This window comes from Sus scrofa, chromosome 11 (genome assembly GCF_000003025.6).
Source record: "Sus scrofa isolate TJ Tabasco breed Duroc chromosome 11, Sscrofa11.1, whole genome shotgun sequence".
NCBI lineage: Eukaryota > Metazoa > Chordata > Mammalia > Artiodactyla > Suidae > Sus > Sus scrofa.
In genome coordinates this window covers 38,683,022-38,700,536 of record NC_010453.5, presented here as the reverse complement: position 1 = coordinate 38,700,536, position 17,515 = coordinate 38,683,022, and the positions used below count along the sequence as shown (strand labels likewise).

The window sequence follows — 17,515 nt, the reverse complement described above, 5'->3', positions numbered from 1 at the left end:
AATTTCTGGCACCACATCCCGGCAAGACAGGAGAAAAATTGTCCAACCTTTTTTTGCAAATGTGTTAAATTGACACATTACTGTTTAAAATATGTTCATATGTTTAGGTTCCTTTTAAAAATATGTAACAGACAAATTAAATTGTTAAATACACTATTTTTATGAAAAATTTGTATGTATACACATACCATTAACATTTCCACAGAATTTTTTAAATGAAGTTAATGATATGTATAGGCTTTCTAGAGCACTTCTGAAATTGTCCTACTAGCTAAGAATCCACTGCTTCATTATAAGCTTTGTGTGGCCACACACATTGCCAGTGCCAACTTTATTTGACTGAGGTAGGTAAACCTCTAGCCATTTAAGATACACACACAGATACACATTCATATGCATGTATATCATACATACACATACATGTTTATATCTCTTCATTCCCTATATTTCCCTTGAAGATATGAACTCCTGAGTACATGGGCCAAATCTTATTTCATGGTGTTAAGTCTGAATTCAGACTCCATCGACTGATAAACGTACAAGGTAGATACACAGAAAATGTTTGCTGAATTAAGAAATCTATTAATATCCTCTAAAGCATCTGGCATATTGTGTTTTAGATTTAATGTTTCTTAACCTTGAAATAAGTCATTATTATTATAAAAGAATAATTAAAAATATCAAAAATAATGCATATGCCTTTAAAAGTAAATATTAGAATGATTAGTACATTAAGCAATTGTGCAGAGAATTAACTTTGATAAGATTATTCCATCAGCTTTAGACATATTTCTATAGCATTACTTTTTACTTTTTTAAAGAAACAGCAAACAAAAAGTAGCTTTAAATTTTCCCCAAGCTATGCTTCAAGTTTTCAAGACTATTATTTAACTGTCAGGGCTGAACACCTTAGAATTTATCATCTACCTTTCCATTTCTCTTTCTTGCAGAATGGGATAAAAAGTGACAGATATCAGTGTTTTAAAATTGATTTTGTGAACACATAAATAACCCAAATTGCAGGTACTGTTTATTTTTAATACAAGAGCAGACTTTAAAGCATACATGTGTATATCTATACATCCTTTATCCAACCCATAACAAATATTTTTAAAGCTTGTCTCAGCTTACTGAGCACTAGTAGATGTTTTATTCTACTTGATTTTTACAATATGTGGATGAAATACATTCACAAAATTATCCTTGTTTTACAAACAAGGAAACAATGTCTCAGAGGAGTTAAATGATAGTCCCATGGGCAGCATTTGAATCCAAAGCCAGATTGAATTCACATCACACTTTTCCCACAAGATAAAGCTAGCACTCTCTTACTGTGCACACATGCCTGTGAAGTTATAAACATTACTGCAAAGAACCAAAATAACTATGCAGGTGTCTACATAAGAGTTTCTCAATGTCATTGCCAAGAAATCTAGGAAATGATTGTAATTTAATCATAAAATCTGTATAAATTACATGTGTACCACTGAAGACTTCCCAGTATCATATAGTTCTAGAATATTCTCTCCTTTCTTTACTTTATGGTATATTATAAAAAGAATACTGGGCCAAAATAGCACAGGGTGTTGCCATTTCCTGTTGAAATATAGATACTGAGGGATACCAAAGTAACTTCTAGAATTTACCATCTTTGAGATATAATCAGCATATTACATGGTTTAAGGTATACAGCATGGTGATTTGATGTACATATATACATAAATGTTGTGAAATAATATGCAAGAATAAGGTTACTTCTTTTTGGTGGTGAAATCATATAAAGTTCTACTCTGCTCTCTTAGCAAGTTTCAAGTTTGTTAACTATAGTCACCATGCTGTGCATTAGATCCCCACAACTTGTTCCTCTTAAACCTTTGACCATTAGTTCCTCTAGCCCCAGCCCCTGACAAGCAGCATTCTACATTCTGTGCTTGAGTCCAACATTTTTATATCCCACATATAAGTGAGATCATGCACTACTTGTCTTTCCCTGTCTGATTTATTTCTGTACACATAATACGTAATGTTCATACACATTGTTGTCACAAATGGTAGGATTCCCTTCTTTTTAATGGTTGAATAATATTCAACACACACACACACACATATATTATTTTCTTTATCCATTCATCTGTTAATAGACACATAGGTTGTTTCCATGTTTTTGGTATTGTTAATAATGCTTCAATGAACATGAGGGTACAGATATCTTTTCAAGATATGGGTGACATTATTTCAGATACATATTCAAAAGTGGGATTTCTGGATCATATGGAAGTTTAATTTTTAAATGGATTTTTTATAATAAAATGAGTTTTTCCTTGCTTTCATATATGTGCATGGACATACATAGGTCCTAGTGATAATAGTTTTTCCATGTTGGTGGTGACATAGCAGGAACTTCTTTCAACACCAATTTCAGGAGATTATCATATCATCAAAGCTATGGTAATGATAAATTTGACTCTGGCTGTCTACCTAAGTGTCCTTTTAAATAAAGATACTAGCATATCCTTCTCTGTGCATAATATGTTTGAATCAGTAATTCCATGGAGTAAATATTTGTTTCCTATGAGACAAAATTGCAATTAAGTCAGAAAGTGACAATACAGTGTGGTTTTGAGCTTGTTCTCATAATTACTTTCAAATATTCAGAAATATTTTCAGACACATTCAGATATAACTTGTATCTCTTATGTGCCTTTCAGATGAATCAAGAGTTTCCAAAATAGATTGTGGAATCCTTAGAATATGAGTCACAAAAAAGCGTTTCTCTATCATCAATTATTGAGTCAACAATCTTCCTTATGGTAACAACTTTCTGCAGGGTCCAGGAATTCCTGAGAAAAACATGACAGGGCTTCCTCTGTGCAGGAGGAAAGAGGCACCAATAGCCAGGGAAATTGAAAGAGCTAGAAGGTCCTTACAAAGATCACAGAAACATTTGTTCTGTTAACATCATGAAAAGGTGCTTCGAAATGATTTCATATTGTTTACCCCAGCAATATGACTGACTTTTTCACAAATAAAAAATATATATTTTTTGCCTGGGAGTATTGGAGAATTCTTATAATCAATCTAATATTTGGAGAGATCAAAAGTAGAAGAAAACTAAGGGCAAAGTAAATCATATCATAGTAACCCTGTTGCTGCTGCTGTTAGTGAAATAACTATTTATTGTAGATCATTGGAGTTGCCCAACCAGTGTGTATCACTTCCTTCCCTTCAGAACATGGCTCTATGTGGGGTGGCAATATGTCCAGGACCATGTGATAAATCATGACTCACAAAAGCTGTCATGAAATTTTATTCCATTTTGTCAGGCACTTAATTTCTCAGCTTTTTTTGTCCATAGGGGTGGTAGAATGACCCACTTCTGGTCAGTAGGAAATGAAGGGAAGACTACTAGGGAAGGCTGCATGTCTGGGAAAGCATACAATGGACAGCTATGGCTGTGACTGTTTCAGATGGTATTCCTGGAGCTGGGATAGCCATATTGGGAGACCGGAATGACAAATACTAGGTCAAAAGACCAACTGCCAAAAATGACAGAGAAAAAGTAGAAACTTACTAGTTTTTGAAGAAATTTTTGAGCTGCAGGTCTGTCATTTGTCTGCTTATCACCAGCCATTTTGTTCTGTGGGATATTAATGTCTTCACGGCTTGGGCCACAGTTAGAACTGTTGTTACTGTTGCTTGCAGCTGAGAACATTCCAAACTAATAATTTCCCCTTACTCTGTGCAAGTAGATCAAAGATTCACATCAGTAGCATTTTTCAGTTTTGTTTACACACTGGCTGGATTGATTTATCAACTTTGTGTTTTATTTTGTATTATTGCATGTGTGTGTTTCACTGAATGACTTATGATTTTTTTTTAATATTTCCAAAAGTGACTTTGTTAATGACCTTTGCTGTAAAAGAAGCGGAGATTTTAGATTTTGGCTAGTTTAAGAGATTGGGTAGGAGGACATAGATTACCATTGTCAATTACTTTTTCAGAGACAGAACATTTGTAATTAGATGTACAATTAACTTTGAATAATTCAACATTATGCTGTGTTGTTTGAACTGATATAACAAAACAGATGTTTTAAATGACAATAGGCAGTTTCTCATAATAATCCCTTTTGTAGCTTCACAGTCATGTAAGGTCATACTGGAGAGATTTATGAGTTTATATAAAATAAGCCAAGATTTTTCAATTTAAGAGGATAGATAGACTATGTTTTTTTTTTTGTCAGTTAATTTTTTTGTTAATGCCAATTTTACATATATATTTGGTCTGGCATAATGTAGATTCGAGTATGGTTTGCCTATAATTTATATTAATAATAGTAATAATAAACTTCTATAGAAAACCTCTCTGCCAGGTGCTATAATAAGTGTTTTACATGATAATTCTTTTAATTTTCCAAACGGTCTTAGATTGGTATTATTATTATCCCTATTAATATCCCTATTATTATACTGTAAGAAGTAATGCTTTAAGGAGAGCTATTTATTTGACAAGCTGAGAATTGAAGTAACATGAGTATCATCATGTTAACATTATACTCTCTTCCTTTCTGACAGTATTTTCAGGTATCAGTCTCCAAGGACACTCCTTCTTTGTGATAATAAAACAATGTCACCAACTCCTAAGACTATATTTACCTTCTAATACGTTATGCAAGAGAAGCAAACATCTCATTTGATGGGCTTTAAAGCACCAATATATCCAAAGTATACATTAAATCTACTTTGCAACAGAGATATTGTTACTGAAATATTTTAAAGTGTTGGAAATATAACCAGTCTCCACTACTGAAAATTTATACTTACCTTCATCACTTATGTATATTTATCATAATGTTTTTTAATTAATTTGATAATAATTGGAATATAGTTATAGTACAGTGAAGAGGGCTGTATACTGAAAGGAGAAAAATACATTAAACCCCGAAGGGCAGAAAACTCAAAGTTAACTCAAAGAACAATAAAAGATAAAGGACAAGGGAGGTGTCAGGAATTAGGAGCACAGTTGGGGGAGAGACTTAGACAACTGGGGAGCTCAAATTCAGAGAGAGGGTCAAGAAATTGTGAAAGGCCTCATGTTTTGCGGTGATATTTAGGTTGAAGAAATGTTTGCAATCCATTGTGACAGAGTGAATCTTAAACCTTCCTTTCTGGCTATACAGCTCTATGACTTTGACGGTGATTTGAGCATTATCCTCTCCTGATAGGAGACCATTTTAAGGACACATTACCAAGTGGAACCCATATCAAGTATATGTTTATGACATTCCCTTTCATCTGCTTTGTGTGGACATAGGAAGACTAAAGATAAGAAAATGTAGTGAAAAGGAGGAGGGGGACGACATCTGAGAAAATAAATATATTCATGCAAGAAGAATTGGAAAGCTGTAAAATTAGTTCCAAGAGGTATGTCTCAGAATGGATGAATTTAGGCACCTTCCATGTAAGAATATATAAAGTTTGAAAGTTATTGTTTATGAATTGAAGAGTATATAGTAAAATATCATGATTAAAAAAACCCTTTCAAAGAAACATTTTCTGCAAAGCTATTTTCAAGTCACAGTGACAGCAGGGGTGTAAGAAGGTGATTAACATATTTTGCACATCTACTATGTGCCAACAATCGTGCTTTATACATATGGTCTCTTATAGCAAAACTGGCAGATATTTGCTGTTCTTGTATCTAGATAGTCTCCACAACCACCAACAAATGCTTTTTTTTAATGCTGTAAGTATGTAACATTTGTGTAAGGAAAAAAGCATCTCCTTATATCCAGCAATCGATCACTTTTCCTTATAAAATGCATCTCTTCCATCAGTCTGGGAGTCTTCACACATCACCTAACTTGATTATTTATATTTTTACCTATCCTTTGTGACATAATATCCCAAGATGACATTTACCTTTATAAAATAATTATGGTTGTAAATGTAGTCTCAATTATTTGGGGGGATGACAGTGAAACTCATTCAAGGATACGCTAGGTAATTTTCTCTGCTTGACCTCAGAATTCATTGGTAGTAAGAACAGAAACCTTAGGGATAAAATCCTATGTACTCTAGAATTTAAACTCTAAATTAAAAAATATATTCAAAAAGATGCATGTACCCTTATGTTCATAGCAGCACTATTCACAATAGCCAAGACATGGAAGCAACCTAAATATCCATTGACAGATGAATGGATTAAGAACATATGATACAATGGGATACTACCCACCCATAAAAAAAAAAAGAAGTAATGCCATTTGCAACAACATTGATGCAACTAGAAAGTCTCATATTGAATGAAGTCAGAAAATGAAAGATAGACACCATATGATATCACGTATGTGGAATCTAAAATATGACACAAATGGACCTGTCTACAAAACAGAAACAGACTCAGATATAGAGATCAAACTTGTAACTAAGGGCTGCTGTGGGGGGAGAGGGAATGGGATGGATTGGGAGTTTGGGGTTAGTAGATGCAAATTATTACATTTATAGTGGATAAGCAATGAGGTCCTACTGTATAGCACAGGGAACTCTATCCAATCTCTTGGGATAGAACATAATAGATGATAGTATAAGAAAAAGAATATATGTATATGTATGACTGAGTCACTATGCTGTACAGCAGAAATTGTCACATCATTATAAATCAACTATCCTTTAATAATAATAAAAAATAAGGGGTTTTCCCATTGTAGCTCAGTGTGGTACAAAGCCAACTAGTATCCATGAAGGTGAGAGTTTGATCCCTGGCCTTGCTCAGTGGGTTAAGGATCTGGTAGTTCACAGATGTGGCTTGGATCCTATGTTTCCATAGCTATGGTATACGACTGCAGTGGCAGCTCCAATTTAATCCCTAGCCTGGTAACTTACACATGCCACATATGTGGCCCTAAAAAAATATATATAAAAAATAAATAAAAAGATAGATGATTGTGGTGATTCTCAGGCAAGAAGTACATTTTGATTCAGTGATCAACAGTGAGAAGACACTAAGAGTAGCACATTTTACTAGTAGCACTAGAATACAATTTATGAATGTTAAAGAGTAAGTTTATGTTATAGATTTTAATCATACTCAATGACCTTTATTGATATGTTGATATTTCAATATATTTTATATCACAATTTTTATGATTTTTAAGTTTATTTAATATTTTGATTGGTAAAGGCCTTCTAACCAACTATTGACTACATATAGTTTTTATAACTTCAATTCAGCAAATATTTATTGGGTACTTAATATACTTTATACTATTTGGATGAGTTTTCAGTCTGTTGTATACAGCTTTGGGTTAGTACATTAGGCAGTGTAAGTTAATCTCTTTTTCTCCAGTTTTTTCATTTTGTCCATTGAAATCATGTCTTCAAACTGTATCTGGGAGCTCTCGTCATGGCTCAGCAGAAATGAACCTCACTAGTATCCATGAGGATGCAGGTTTGATCCCTGGCCTTGCTCAGTGAGTTGAGGATCTGGCTGCCATGAGCTGTGGTGTAGGTCACAGACGCAGCTCAAATCTGGCATTACTGTAGCTGTGGCACAGGCCAGTGGCTACTGCTACAGTTTGGCCTGGGACCCTTCATATGCCACTGGTGTGGTCCTAAAAACAGACAAAAAAAAACCCCACAAAAAACAAAACAAAAAAAAACTGCATCTGTATGAACTCAGAAAAAAGAGCCATTTTATTCACCAGGGTTTGTCTTTATGTTGTATGTTCCATGAAGTTGTGTTTCCAGATTCATACTGAAGTTTGTCCATGCAGATAGATAAGCCAAAATGAGAAATAGATGTAAATTGTTGATTAAATAGTATTGATCATGATCATAAAAATATCCAATATCTGTTGGTCATCAGGCCTAAATGTATAGTGATATAATGGATTCATTTGTTGTCACACTCAATTTCCTTAAATATGATGTTAAATAAAACTAAATAAATGGAAATTTTATTTTGATCTTTGAAGTACTTGTTGCGTTAAAAGTTATGATTGAGAGGAGCATATTGAGAATAAAGAGTTAGGATTTTTGTCTTTTATTAACACATAATAAAGTGAATGAATATTATTTGTTAATGATAAACAGATGCAAAGATATAGAGATCTACATATTCATAGGAGATAGAGTGAGATATGTTGCTTTTGTAGATATTATGTGGATAAAAATTTGCTTTTCTCTTTGCAGCATTATAGAAAAAGCTTCTCTAGTCCCCAAGGAAAAGAGATTTGCATTGAAATAAAGATATTAATAGCTTGAGCTAGGGCTCTCTTTAGAATCTTGTTAAATAGTTTAAGATATTTTGTATATGTAAGAATGTGAAGTGAATTACTAATGACACATACAGAATGATTTTGAAGGGCTCATCTTCTGGCATTTGTCACATTGTATGCAGTAAATTACTAGTTACACTGTAACATGAACCCTAATAAATATATTATTCAGGAGTTATTGATAGAATTTTAATACAGATATAAAAGTTTAGTTACATGATGCATTTGCTAGTAGTATTCATTGTAATAATTCCAACTTATGTTACTAAATGGATTATGTCTCAATATATGCCAATAGAAATTTTAAAAGAACATGTAATACCATCATAAGTGTTAATTTACCATTCATATTTATACTAGACATAATATTGGATGGAAGACTGGCAAATGTTAATATTTCAAGTTTTCATTGCCTGCTATTTTTTCATTATTTGTTATGCATTTGCTTTATTGTTTTATTAAAATTTCCACCAAAATAACATTCAAAAATCACCATATATTTAATAATCATAAAATATGTAATTTTCTTTGTAAGACTTAGCATCTCTGTAATGTCCAGAGGAAGTCTTAGTAAGCTGTTGTGGTTTAATATCTTAGATTATACATGAAACCACAATTGTCCATTGGAAGCTCCTCAGGTATCTGTCACCAATAAAACAAAAACCCAAAGTGTATGAAATAAGCCAAAATAATTTGTAAATTTGTGATTACATATTACTATTTATATTTTAGGAAATTATTAAGTATTTCATTGAGTTTTCAACCCTTTGGATAATTTTTTTTTCAATATGGAGTATATAGATGCTTTGCTTTCAAATTTTCCTCACATTGAGTACTTGCTGAGTCTGAGAAGATTCTAACAATTATACAGGCTCAGATGCTAACATAAAACTCTACTAGAAGGTTCTTAACTAGAAAAAGAAAAGATTTTCTTTTTTTACAGAGTTTTGGGATCATTTTCTGTACTGAGATTTGGCCAGGGATGTCCATTGTCAGTGACTTGAAGTAGGGAAATCAAAAAAACGAAATTATGTTCTTTCTGGCAAAGATGAACAACATTTCTGTAAGGAGAAATATAACTTGAAAGAACCACAAAATAATCCAGATCTTGAACCATATTCTGTTATTTTTACCTATTTCTCCAATAATAGGGTGGTTATGCTGTTATAATCCCCTCTATGCCACTGATCATTTTTATTATAATTTACCTTTAAAATTATAAACTATTCCGTAATGTGTCCTGATGGTGCACTAAACTCATGGAAGTGTGCAGTATCTCAGATGGGCTCTTCTTTGTACATTTTGCAGTGCCTTACTATTTTCTCCAGGCTTCATCTTCCTTAACGGTTTGCTTTTTTTCTCTCTCTCTCTCTTTAGTTTTACCTCTCAATTCTTCTTCCTTCTGTGTTAACTATTATAATGTTAAAATTAAAATGTCTCAATGTTTCAGTCATTCTAAAGAATCACATACCCACAAACTGATCAAATAGGATCCATTACAATAGAATTAAAATCAGTGTAAACTTTTATTTTTGCAGATTCCTTTAGCAAATCTCTGCAGCAGTAATATATTTTTTAAACAATGCTCTATAAGATCAATTCAATTGAATTGACTGTTTTTAGCTAAACTTGTAGGAGCTGAGTAACTGTTAAGAATGTCTTTTTGCTTATTTTGCAATTGGATCTCTTTGTTGTCAAGGTAACGATTTTACAATCACCTTTTCTTACTGCCTCCCTCCTCCCTGAAAAAAAGACATGTAGAAACAGATCAGTCCTTTTAAAAGTGAAGCTAAAAATATGAAGTAGAAAACACAGATTGATTTTATGTGCAAGTAGCAATTTTTTAAAGCTCTAGGCAAGGGTTCTAAGGTAGGCTGGTTTACAAGATAAGGAATCATTTCCCCCAGGTGCTCAGGAGAAGTGCTTTCTTTATACCAGATATTAACAATTGAACAACATTTATAAAGGCTGCTTTTTATTGATTACTTACTATTTACCATCCACTGTGCTTCATGTACTTCAAATTTATTAAAAAAAAAAAAAACCTAATTCTTCTAAATCACCTAAGTGTCATATATTGTCTCCATTTTATAATGTGAAAGTTTATACCAAGAGAGACAAAATGCTTGTCCAAATTTGCACAAGGAGTAGAACTGGTAGCATTTGAATCCAGTTGACTGTCTCCACATAATGTTAATTCCAAAAGTCTTTTTGAGTTTGAAGGCTCGTATTTGTAACTAAGCCATGGTTTTTTCCTCTAGATATTTATAAGATTTCACATTTTTAGTATTTTATGCCTCATCTTAGAACACAGAGATGTGTTTGTAAATGCTATTAAATGAGGCCCTGCTTAGTTGAGCTTTTTTTTTCACAGTTCAACTGACCCAGATTCTTGTAAGTCACCAGATACTCTTCAGGAATGTTGCACTTTTGAAAGATGCATTAACACTTTCAGATTTCCAGAGTATTCCAGTGACTAGTGGCAATGTACTTAGGGAATTGAGTTAATGCATCTTATGTAAGTGCTTACATTTTAAGGAGTAGGCAGTGGATAAATATGGCAGGGCATGTGTTGCATATGCATATGTACTAAAATTCAACAGAAGGTTATATATAATTCTAAGTATAAAAATGACTTGTTATATCCTTTCTTTTTGGAATTTATTTTTCTTGTTATTTTCTCTTTCTTATCTATACATACTTAAAGATGTCACAATTCAAATTAGCAAGGAGGGTCTGCCAAGTTCTTTTAATTATAGAAGCAATTTTACTAATATAGAAGTGATAATAATCAGTACTTACCTAATCACTTATAGAGAACAGAAACCCATTCCAATGAAACAAACAAACAAAAAACTGGAAAGGACGGGAGAAGAAAGCTAAAGTTGGTAAATTTCAGGAATTTACCAGAGATCATTAGAAAGTAGACTAAGTCTAGAAAAAGAGGCAGACAATGTATGGCAGAGTATGACCCCTCTGCTATTAGCTTTGGAGGGCAATTCAAGTCCATGAAATGCTTGGCTTTCTTTATTAGTTGCAGACATAGCAGATAATACATCCATGACAGAAGGATAAAGGATTGAGAAGGTAAAACTAAAGAGAGAAAAAGCAAGCCATCAGGGAAAGTGAAGCCTGGATTAAGTAGTCAGGCATCATGTACACACAAGAGCCCATCTAATACTGCAGCTTCCCTGTACTACACATACCATCAGTGCATCATGAAGGAATAGTTTGTAATTTTAAAAGTAATGTCTAATAAATATGCTCAGTGGTATAGGAGGAATTATATCAGTATCTATTTGGTCATCTGATAAGACAACATAATATGATTTTGTCATAGCAAATATTTATTTTTGTACAAATAAGTATGTTACTGTTCTCATTAAAAGAAATTAAACTGTCAACTGTAACTGCGAATCAAATTATTAAATTTACCAGCAGTTTTGAAGCAATATGAAAATAAATTATTACTATTTTTAAATCGATACTGTGTAGTTTCAAAATGTTAAGGGGCATGAAGAATATATTAGTTTCCTGGGAATAGGGATATTTTTGACCCAACTTCTTTTTAAGCCCTGAAAACTCATACACACACACACAAGTCTTTTAGAAAGCATCCTACTGAACATTATGTTTTCAGAATAACGCTCCTGCATATAATTTTGCCTAATTTTATTCCTTAACCCTGTCTCTTTGGGTGCAGAATGACCAGATCTGGGTAAACGTGCCTGTAATATAAGGTATTTGAGCTTCTCTGGAAAGTACATAGAAGAGTACTTAGAAAATTTCTCTCTAGAAGGGGTATACTCATAGCTTTAGTCAACTCATTACCAATGTAAGATACTTTAAATATGCAGTCAATTATTTAACTTAATTGTTAATGCAAAACAAAATTCAGGTTGCACAAGCCACTGAACAAAAGATCATTTAATCATTATTTATTTATTTATTTATTTATTTGCTTTTTAGGGCCACACTTGTGGCATATTAGAAGTTCCCAGACCAGGGATAAAATCAAAGCTACAACTGCTGGCCTACCCCACAGCCACAGCAAGCGGGATCTGATCCACATCTGCGACCTCACTGAAGCTCATGGCAATGCCGGATCCTTAACCCACTGTGTGAGGCCAGAGATTGAACCTGCAATCTCATGGATATTGATCGGATTTGCTTCCACTGTGCCACAAAGGGAACTCCTTATCATCCATTCTTGATCCGCAAATAAATAGGATACCACTTAAATATATTTTTGATCAGTAATGTGCCTTGCATGTGAGGGACATTTAATGGATAGTATTACCATTATCATAGTGCTGTAAGCATTGTATGTATTGTCAGGAACTGTAAGAGATAATGAATTATGAAAGTAGTTAATAAAATTGGGCAATGCTAAGAGATTTCTGACTAGGTGAGTCAGAGAAATGGCAAGTTAGCTACCTGATATTTTTAAAAGATGCATTTTAGATACTGTATTGAGAATAGGCTTGGTCATTAGAGTATAGTCTGAGATGAAGATGGTTTGGACCAGGGTGGTGCCTGTGGGGAGAATGCCAGTACACTGAGAAGTAAAATGATTCTCAGTTGACCTTTAAGGTAGAGAATGTACCAACAATTTGGAGGTCATGATGAGAAAAACAAACAGGATGATCTGAAAATTTTTGGACTTTGCTTCTGAAAGAATATGGTGCTGTAATTTCCTGGGATGAAATGGACTGCAGAGTGGACAGATTGATGCTTGAAGAAAAACATAATAGCCCAGTTTTGGAAATGTTAAGGGTCATTCTGTACCCGGGGAGACAGGGTTAAGGAATTAGATTAGGCAAAAATATATGCAGGAGCATTTTTTCTGAAAACATAATATTCAGTAAAGATTCTTTCTAAACTCTGAGGCATCCAATCTCAGATAGGGTGGAGGAAGTTGGATAAACAAATCAGGGAGGACAGTGAAAGATACAAATTTAGGTCTCAGAGAAGGGAGGCAAAAAAGAAAGTATAATTAGGACTGGGAATTGACTAGGGACTTTAGTAACAGAAAGATCACTACTGACATGGATAAGACAAGTTTCAACGAAGTAAGCATGAAACCAATTGGAAAGGGTTCATGAGAGAATAGAAAGATAAATTGGAGAAATTCATATAGGCAACTTTTGTGAAATCTTTTGCTACAAATTAGAGAAGAGAATATAGTAACTGGACGAGAGTGAGAGGTCAAGCTAGATTTTTTTGTTTATGTTTTGTTTGTTTTCTTTTTCATGATTGATATGAACCATTCAAAGGAAACCTAAATAGTTCTAGATAGAGGGGTTGTTGCTGGAACATATTCCTGAGCTACCCAAAGGAGAGTCATTATTTAGAGCATGTCCTTAGATGGGGGAATCAAAAAGTCAACCATAGAAACAAGAAAGACTAAGAATATGGACATGTATATAAGTTGTCTGGTAGATGTGGGGTGCTTCTGCTGTCTCAGTGAAATAGATAGCAAAGTCCTCATCCAAGAATGAGGATGGGAAAGAAGTTGTCAGAAGTTTGAGAAAAGAAAATAAACAGTTCTTTGTGAGTGAACTGGGGATTTACTATGCATGGGAGATCTTTACAAGACTCTGTTGGAAACCAGGAACAGTGGTTGTCTTTGTAGCAGAGACCAGGTAAAGCTGAGGGTTGGAGTTGAAGAGACATTCACTTTTCATTCTGTTCAATTTAGTTTCTTCATGCTGTTTGAATTGCTTTTACCATGTGTATGTATTAAAATATGTGGGAACATATTTAAAAGAGCTTAGATATTATCTCCTTTGTGAAGATTTTGGTTGCATCCCCTAGGTATAATTAGCTTCTTAGTGCTCCCTTGGAGCATCACATTTTCCAGTTTAAAAAAAAATGTCCATGTCCCCATTGGATTAGGGATTTTTCCATGTTAGGAAGCATCTTTTATTACATATTTTTACCATAAGTCCCTCTGCAAATCCTAGAAGAGACTCAGTAACACATGGTGAATGAGTGAGTGAAATCTTTTGTAGAACTTGGTGCTTCTTTAAGTCATCTCAAGGACATTCACATTTAAACCAAATTGAGAATAATTTCACATAATCTTATCCATTTCTTTACCTCCAATTCTAAAGCAGTTTTTTAAAGTGTATTTTCCAAACACCTATATTAGGATTACCTGACATACTGGTGGAAATAGTTTCCTATCATCCCAGGTCTATTAAATTATTATCTCCCTAAACACAAAAGTTTGAAAACCATATTTTTACATTAAGGAAGCCATTAAATGATGAGTAACTGTGACCAAATATATTTTTTGGAAAGATTACCCTTGAAGTAACACTTAGAATAAGCTCACTCCATGGTGGGGAGGCACTTTTTTCAGAAGCCACATTACTTATCTTCAGATGGGGTTTTGAACCAAGGCAAGGGAAATAGAAAATGAAGGTAAGTTCTGGGAAATCCTTAGGTGGTTTTGAACTCTACAGGACATGGGGATTCAACAGATATCTGAGGAAAAGGAAGACATGAAAGTTTCTCCTTATTTACTACCATAAATAGTAAGGAAATTACCATAAACTAAGGTAAGAGATTCCTGGTTGATGAGATGGGGAAAGTGGAAACTGGGACAAGTAAAGAATTCAACAGTGCATTTGTTGAACTAGAAATAGTACATCAGTAAATCGAAGAAGATAAATATTTCTAATGTGAACACTAATATTCTCTCCTCTATGGCAGATGAAAGAGTGGAGAGGGGGAATAAGATAGAAAGGAGGGAGAAAAATGAATTTTATGGAACTGAACCGAATTCAAAATTATGCCAAAGGATATAGTTGCATTTCTGTGAGAAAAAAAAATTTGAAAAAAGGAATTCCAGAATCTAGGTTGTATTTGAGACTATTTGTTTCTCTTGATGAAGTTAAGTGCTTTGTGAAGAACATGTGGAGCAATTAACATATGATTAAGCCCACCTTCTTTTGCTTAGAAAATTTTAAAGAATTTGTATGTCTACTAATACTTTTTTTTTAGCTTAATTTACCATATTAATACATTTCGTAAAATACTGTATTGGCATATACAGAAGATCCTTCATTTAAAAATATGTACATAAGGGAGTTCTGTTGTGGCTCAGTGGGTTAAGAATCCAACTAATATCCATGAGACTGTGCATTCGATCCCTGACTTCACTCACTGGGTTAAGGATCCGGCATTGCGGTGAGTTTCAACATAGCTCACAGACACAGCTAGGATCCCATGTTGCTGTGGCTGTGGCTTAGGTTGGCAGCTGCAGCTCTGATTCGACCCCTAGCCTGGAACTTCTATGTGCTGCAGGTGCAGCCCTAAAAAGAAAACACACACACATACACATACACACGTTTTACTAAAATAAACATAGATGTCTAATTTCTGTTGGATTATTTAGACAATTCGGTATTTTTAATAATAATTTCACGGATGAGCATAGTAAGGCACAGTGAGACCGAACAACATTTTAAATGGTAGAGTTCATGGAAGAGCTTAGTTCATTGTTCATTCTTGTGTGATGCTGTGGTTTGTTTAAGCTAACCAAAGCAAGAGGAAAATTTTTGATGTGAATAAAACTAGACAGTGTACTGCCTACTTTAATTGTATAATTATTTTGAAGTATATAAATCATACTAATTGAGCTGTCACATGCACTTACATTTCACTAAAATTAATTTTATATGTGTTTAACTGGCAATTTAGTTGTAACCCAAAGCTCAACTACTTAGTTTGAGTCATTATAATACTGTTAGATTCAGGTTATGACAAGATTTAAGTTTTTTCTGGTCATCAAAATTTCTATACTCAAATTTCTGAATTTACTCAAACACATTTTAGTGAGCCATAAAGTGTTTTTCATCATTTGAATTCTGGTAACATCAGGACTGTATTAAGATCATCCAAGGTTAGGATCCTGATACTTTTTTGATTTTCACAGGCTGTTGTTTTGTTGATGATGTTACACTGTTGATGCAGTGTAAATCAGGGCTCCTTCATGCTACTAAATCACTCAAGTCACATTTCCCCCAAGATGGTACAGATGTATAAATTGCTACTGCTGAAACTTCACTTTACGCCAGATGTTCAAGAAGGGCTAATATGCTTTCAACCCAAATACAGCTCAGTTGTTGCCTTTCTATAGAAATACGTGCTCAGTATAGTATGATGGCACTCATAATGAAGGTGAAGATGGATGTGGCCAAGTAGAAGAGGGTGAAAAATTAACTTTGACATATTGGTTATATCTTTTATAACTTTCCCATCAAATAGAAATTAGAAACTTTGAACCCCGAGAATCAAATTTCTGGGAGACACATCAACATTCAGGTACTTAACACACGTCCCTTCCTAAATCCTCCCTTTCCAAGAGTGCCACACAATTTAGAAGCTATGCCCAAGCACTTATAGTAGACATACTGTCTCCCTTCCAGAGTAAGGAGAAGAGTAAGGGATTTGTTCCTTTAAGCATGTCCAAGCCTTTGATTACTTCTACTCTCACACAGTTCCTCTATCTGGCTATTAAATTGTGCAATTTTCCTTCATCATAGAGTTCGGTTGCTTCGGGTTGAGCACACTGCACTCTGTCTTCTAATTCTAGTAAAGTCAATTATATAAACTCTTTTGCTTTTACAAAATGCTCTTTAGCACACTGGTTCCCTCATAGCAGGCAGAGCTAAGCAAAGAGAATTGTGGAACCTTTTCAGGTATAACTGTGTTCTGCTCAGCAGGTACATTTATTACTAATGGGTAAAACAGTCTCTTTTTTTAGCTACATAATGCTTCTGAAGCCTTCCGTTTTCTGGTTTTGATAGACATTGCAGTTATACTGAGAGAGGAAGGTGAATACCATTGATCGCACTGTAAGGCTGCCGCAGGAGCACTTTTTTTTTTCTTTTTTTTTTTTTTAATCATTTTCTTTGCTTCATAAGTCAGTGACTGCACTTGTCTTAATGGGCTGATTTGCATTGTATGCTGGGGTCCTTCTAGGCTTAGCCACATGAATCTGCCTACTGGTCTGTGTAAATACTTATAAGGAAAGGGACTCTAATAGTTTCGTTTCACACTTTGCAAAATAAATGTTTGACAAAAAAAGGATAGCTTTTTGGTATCCTTTTATATAGCTGGTTTATATAGTATAAAACAGACATGTTCTGTAATTCTAGTATCAATTAAATTTAAATTCTTAATGCTGATGAATTGGTTTACTTTTTCTCTCCCAGACATCTACTT

The 17,515-nt window shown here is 33.9% G+C and overlaps 1 protein-coding gene across 5 annotated transcripts in view; it reads left to right on the top strand.

The window, feature by feature from the left end:
- PCDH9 (protocadherin 9) overlaps positions 1–17,515 on the top strand; it is a 932,946-nt gene that overhangs the window by 754,630 nt on the left and 160,801 nt on the right. The window lies entirely within an intron of this gene.